This window comes from Scylla paramamosain, chromosome 9 (genome assembly GCF_035594125.1).
Source record: "Scylla paramamosain isolate STU-SP2022 chromosome 9, ASM3559412v1, whole genome shotgun sequence".
Classification (NCBI taxonomy): domain Eukaryota; kingdom Metazoa; phylum Arthropoda; class Malacostraca; order Decapoda; family Portunidae; genus Scylla; species Scylla paramamosain.
Window position 1 is genome coordinate 25,357,501 of NC_087159.1, and position 6,651 is coordinate 25,364,151.

Below are 6,651 nucleotides of genomic sequence, written 5' to 3' on the forward strand. Positions count from 1 at the left end.
TTTAGCTAATTCGACGAAGAAAACTTTGCACGTATATGATTTTTATTTCGTGTCTCTGTACGTGCGATAATGTGTTTTGTGTGTGTACGATAATGTGTTATGTGCGTGTACGATAGTGTGTTATATGGGTATACGATAGTGTGTTATGTGGATATACGATAGTGTGTTGTTATGTGGGTGTACGATATTGTGTTATGTAGGTGTACGATAGTGTGTTATGTGGGTGTACGATAGTGTGTGATGTAGGTGTACGATAGTGTGTCATATGCGTGTACGATAGTGTGTTATTTGCGTGTACGATAGTGTGTGATGTGGGTGTACGATAGTGTGTTATGTGCGTGTACGATAGTGTTTTATGTGTGTTTTTTTTTTTTTTTTTTTATGTAGGAAGGACATTGGCCAAGGGCAACAAAAATCCCCCCCCCAAAAAAAAAAATGCCCACTGAAATGCCAGTCCCATAAAAGGGTCGAAGCAATGGTCAAAAACTGATGAATAAGTGTCTTGAAACCTCCCTCTTGAAGGAATTCAAGTCATAGGAAGGTGGAAATACAGAAGCAGGCAGGGAGTTCCAGAGTTTTACCAGAGAAAGGGATGAATGATTGAGAATACTGGTTAACTCTTGCGTTAGAGAGGTGGACAGAATAGGGGTGAGAGAAAGAAGAAAGTCTTGTGCAGCGAGGCCGCGGGAGGGGGGAGGCATGAAGTTAGCAAGATCAGAAGAGCAGTTAGCATGAAAATAGCGGTAGAAGACAGCTAGAGATGCAACACGGCGGCGGTGAGAGAGAGGCTGAAGACAGTCAGTTAGAGGAGAGGAGTTGATGAGACGAAAAGCTTTTGATTCCACCCTGTCTAGAAGAGCAGTATGAGTGGAATCCCCCAGACATGTGAAGCATACTCCATACATGGACGGATAAGGCCCTTGTACAGAGTTAGCAGCTCGGGGGGGTGAGAATGTACGATATACGGTGTACGATAGTGTGTGATGTGCGTGTACGATAGTGTGTGATGTGCGTGTACGATAGTGTGTTATGTGCGTGTACGATAGTGTGTTATGTGTGTGTACAATAGTGTGTGATGTGCGTGTACGATAGTGTGTTATGTGCGTGTACGATAGTGTGTGATGTGCGTGTACGATAATGTGTTATGGGGATTTATGTGTGTATTATTTATTATTGGTCACCGGACGCACGGACGATGATGGCACGAGCGACACTCATTACTAACTTTTGACGGGTATAATTTTTGGTGCACCTCTCTCTCTCTCTCTCTCTCTCTCTCTCTCTCTCTCTCTCTCTCTCTCTCTCTCTCTCTCTCTCTCTCTCTCTCTCTCTCTCTCTCTGTGTGACCATCAGTCAGTCAGTCAGTCAATTAGTCAATCACTCAGAAAGAAAGAAAAAAAGAAAGAAGGAAAGAAAGAAAGAATGAAAGAAAGAAAAAGAAAGAAAGGAAGAAAAAAGGAAAGGAAAGAAGGAATAAAGAAAGTCAGAAAAAGGAAAGGAAAGAAGGAAGGAAAGGATGAAGGAATGAACGAAGAAAGGAAGGAACGAAGGAAAGAAGGAAAAAAGGAAGGAGGCTCTTATAGCATACCATCGTAATCACCACGAAACGGAGAAAAGAAAGAAAAGGATACCCTTGCTCTTCCTATCCACCTCGTCCTGTCCCATCCCCCCACACAGACAACAGTACCTCAGCCCACACCCACAATACACCCTTTACTTCTCACCTTCAGTCCAATCCCTGATGAATTCTGTCACGCACAAAACCCACACTTATTCAGAAATACGCAGAGGTGACTGTTCCCTGCAGGCTGTGAGTTGGAGAAAAGAGGTGGAGGTTTACTTGATAATCTGATCTTTACATCCACGCATTACAGCATCCCCCATCCATCTTGAGCCTCGGAATCGGCCATATCTGCCAAGCCGAGCCATGCAGTTCGGTACCGGGGAGGTGATAGCGTCAGGCGTGTCAATCTGGGTCCTGTGTCCACGGCCTTCATAAAACTGCTACATTGAATAGCCATGAATAACCATCACCGCTTTCACAGACGCCGGACTTAACTCTCCGATGGAATTAATTATGCAAATGGGCCAGAAATATTCAGCAACCTCTGTTAATTATGGAATAATTATCTGGAAAGGTATTGATAATATTTACGGTGAGCTCCTATCGCAACATTACTGCTGATCTGTACTTGACTGCCGGCCTGGTGAGGGGAGGGAGGGGTGGGAGAGGGAAGGGAGAGGAGGGAGAGGGGAGGAAGAGGACGGAGAGGGGAGGGACGGGGAGGAGGGAGAGGGAAGGGAGAATCTAGCTGACGAGCTAAAGGCCTGGCTGGACCAGCAGTTTTTATATGAGAGAGAGAGAGAGAGAGAGAGAGAGAGAGAGAGAGAGAGAGAGAGAGAGAGAGAGAGAGAGAGAGAGAGAGAGAGAGAGAGAGAGAGAGAGAGAGAGGCATCCAAAACCTAAAATAGGAGCGTAGCACCTGCCTGCTCACGCTGCCATCACCGTCCATTAACGAGCCCCTCACCAGTGCAAAGTGTCACGGCAGCACCGGCGAGGCAAGCACTGCACTCGACTCCCTAACGTGACGGCCACGAATCCAGTGTCCCGCGTGCAAGACTTTCCCTCATTCTTGCGTTACTTTACCCAGTTTTCGAATATGAGATAACCATCCTTTGGATGAGGATGACAGGTGAAAACAGGTAGATGCGTTTCATTAAAGCCTGATAACTTTTTGCAGCTTCTTTGACTTTCTCACGTTCTTACGAGTATGTTCTCGTGTCTTATACTTCCAAATTCCAAGACACGTTGCTTTCTGTCCCTGAGATAACCAGTGCACTCATTTTTTTTGTCTCTTACACTTCCAGATTCTAAGACACGCCGCTCTCTGTTCCTGAGATAACCAGTGCACTCAGTTCTTTGTTTTCTGTACTTCCAAAACACACACTGTTCTTCCTACCCGCGTGAATTGGGTCCGTTTAGGAAGGAAATCGAATCAGACTACCTGTTCCCCTCGCGTCTTCGTGGAGTGGCGGCTGGCGAGCACTTAAATATCTTTTACTTTTCGCTCCCGGCTAGCCCCCATTTGTGGTAATGAAAAGTACACACACACCTCCAAAAGTCCCGAGCCTGGAGCACCTCGCACTCCACAGCCACAGAGCGCACACCCGCAGCGGCGACGAGGATCAGACATCACGGAGGAGGAGAAACCACCACCACCACCACGACCGTCCCCACCAGTATCAGAATCACCACTACCACTACCACCACCCCCATCACCCCCGCCATCCCCACCACCACCGTCACCACCAGTACAAGAAGCACCACCACCACCACCACCATCAGCACCACCTCCAGCACAACCACCACCAGCACAGCGTCACTCCTTTGTCCAAGAGTGTTTGTTTCCTCATGACCACTATCTTTAAGGGTTATATAAATGACTACTCTGGTTTTTATGGGTGTTCTTTCCCAGGATTCTTGTTCAAGTATCACTAAAATAAAAAAAAAATAAAAAAAAAACATTCAAAATCCCTCCCCAGTAACTTCCACTTGGCCCTATTGAAAATTGGCGATAACTCAAGTTTTATGGGTGATCTTTTCCCAGAATTCTTGTTAAATCATCACTAGAATCATAAAATAACACTCAAAACTCCCAGTAACTTCCACTTGAGCCTTGAAAGTACTCAACTATACATGATTTTTTTATGTTCTTTTCCCAGGATTCTTGTTAAATTATCACTCCATTCATTAAGAGAGAGAGAGAGAGAGAGAGAGAGAAAAAAAAAAAAACACACTCGAAGTCCCTAATAACCTCCACTTGAGCATGCTGAAAGTACCAGTCTGTGTGAGGCAGCGACGCGTGCGAGAGTACGGCCCAAAGCGTCACAGTTCGGTTCACTGCCTCGGGAAATATGAAACTGAATCAAAGCTGGCTGCCTTCACCTCAGTGGTTCAGTAGTTATGAAAAATCTAAATAATTTGACAACGTGCATACCGTTTACAAAATAAAACGCGGCTAGGACCATGGTGTGCTGCGCTGCTCTCCGGAACACCCTCGTCTCCACAGTTGGGTTTGTTACGTTCACTGGCATCGTGTGTTCAAGGCTAGGTCAGGAATGCTCTGTCTAATCGCCGCCCTTCACCGTCACTGCAGATAAACAGCTTTCCTTGCATCACCTGTAGTGACACACACGACGGACTATATAATGAAACCCTTATGCCCGCATCTCAGCTACATTCAATTGGCTATAGTTGAAGTTACACGGGTTTCTAAGGGCCTTTTTCACGATTCTAGTGACATATTGATAAAATATCCACATTATAAACAGGAGGAACACCCTTGATAACCCTGCTAATCATCTCCGTGGCCTTTGAAAATAGTCTTGTTAAGAGAGCACAGCGTTTCTGAATGTACAGATAGTCAAACATGGCGGTAGTGGTTGTGATGATGCAGCGAGTGTGCGTGTGGTGCTCTCTCTCACGCCTCAGCCTGGAACGCATCTCTCAATGTCCAGCCGGGGAACACCACAGAACACACTCCTGCGTCACCCAACACTTCTCAGCCTCCTAGGTACTGTCGGAAAAGAACATTTTTGGCGATGTGTGTGTGTGTGTGTGTGTGTGTGTGTGTGTGTGTGTGTGTGTGTGTGTGTGTGTGTGTGCCAAGACGTGGCTACCGTGTACAAATCCATCTGTCACCCATTTAATCACAGCGTCGCCGTCAGGTCAGCGGGACACACCACGCGGCAGAATTAAGTAATGCGCTGCCATCACTCCAGCAACAGAGTCGGCGACCTGTACTTGGCGGCGTCCTCTTCACCACCACTACCACCACCACCACCACCACCAGCACAGTAATAAACGCAGCTCTCACCGCACGCAAACAACAGAGCAGCGAGCTAACACACCAACAAGAACAAATACAGGCATTAAAAAAGAAGGAAGGAAGGAGAGGATGTGGAGGGGGAGAGGAAGTAAGAAAAATAAACTCAATGCAGTGAAAAATTTCATTCCCTTCCCCGCGTCTCAAAAATGGTCAAATTGCCTCTCTCGCCCGCGATTATGAGTTACAGCGGCAAATGGGGAAGAATTCCACGCGAGATTGTCATATTACGAATTCATGAAAGTCAGCCGGATCTCCACAAACTGTGAGTGGTGTGGGTCGGAGGGGAAGGAGGGAGAGAGGGAGAGGGGAGGCAAGAGGGTGAATTAGGGGAAGAGAGAGAGAGAGAGAGAGAGAGAGAGAGAGAGAGAGAGAGAGAGAGAGAGAGAGAGAGAGAGAGAGAGAGAGAGAGAGAGAGAGAGAGAGAGAGAGAGAGAGACGAAAGACGAGGAGGAGAGTGGAGTTAGAGAAGAGGTAAAAACAGTAGGAAAGAAAGGAAATGTTTGCAGCTCCACACATTTGCATCTCGATAAACACAGCAGCAGGTGAGGCCGCGGCAGTGATGAGGCGCGAGGCAGGTAAGGTCGTGTGGCGGGGGATGAGAAATGTTAGATTCTGGTCGGGTGTTGGCTGTCCGGTAGCTTGAGTTGATGGGCGCTGGGTGGTGAGTGGGTGAAAGTGGAGGTGATGCTTGGAGATGCTGATGCTAGGAAGTGTGGCGGTGTGGAGTGAGAGGCTGATTGAAGTGGTGGCAGTCGGCAGACAGGAGTTGAGGGACAAAAGTGTTGGGTGGAAGGCGTTAATACACATGGCAGGTCACTTCTTCTCACTGCCTCACCTGTCCAGCGGTACCAGCACGTGGATGAAAATTAATGTATCATCCATTTTTCCCTATCCGGCTGCCTGGTGGACGCCACGCCTCGCTGCGAGCCGCGGCCAGCCTCTGCCTGCATGTGTGGGAGGAGTGGCGACGCCCCCGAGGACTCACGCCCGCAGCAGGACAGTGGAGTGGTTCGCGTGGTGGCCGCCACTCCGCCGCCTCATCCCTCGAGGGCGGTTTTCCCCAACAGCTGTTGTCAAGTGGTGGGGTAAAAAATGGGTGAATAAATGAAAGTGATTGTTGTTAGCGCCCTGTGGGGTCGTGGTGTGTTGACCCTTTAGACGCAGCACGTAAAACAACCCTACGCGCCGATGACAGCGTTGTGTGCAGGGGAAAAACCTCGCCCTATCATTTCCACGAACACACACACACACACACACACACACACACACACACACACACACAGCAAGTTAATTACTTTTAGATATTAACGACCACCTACACAACTGACCTCCATCTCAATCAGGCAGGGGCGACTCACGGCAGCGCCACACACCATGCCTCTGCACCACCAGCGTGTGATATTCAGGCAGGTGGCGGCGCCGGCACCTCCTGCAGATGAGAGGCACATGAAGGCTTCCTCAGCATAAACGCTGCTGCCACGGTATTTTCCTACCGGCAACCCTGAGTAACTCTGTGTAGTCCCAAGCAGCTTCCACGCATCCCAAACAGCACCAAGCACACACAAGCTGCCCTAAGTACCTCCAAGCAGCCCTGTGTAACCCTAAGCACCTCCAGTCAGCTCCAGGCAGCTCCACACAGTCTTCTCAAGCCTTCCATATGAGCACCCCCCTAGTGGTCCTCCCTCCCGTCATTCCTCGTTCACTTCACAAGCCCAACAAGTGCCCAGTGTCCCTCGTCTCCTCCCTCGATATACTTACTGTC

The 6,651-nt window shown here is 48.4% G+C and overlaps 1 long non-coding RNA gene across 3 annotated transcripts in view; it reads right to left on the bottom strand.

The window, feature by feature from the left end:
• Nucleotides 1–3,422, bottom strand: part of LOC135103313 (uncharacterized) — an 8,851-nt gene extending 5,429 nt beyond the window's left edge. For all 3 annotated transcript variants that reach the window (XR_010269993.1, XR_010269991.1, XR_010269992.1), the window contains exon 1: nt 3,114–3,422. This is a non-coding gene — a long non-coding RNA (uncharacterized LOC135103313). The remainder of the gene's footprint in view (nt 1–3,113) is intronic.
• Between the last annotated feature and the right edge of the window lie 3,229 nt (nt 3,423–6,651).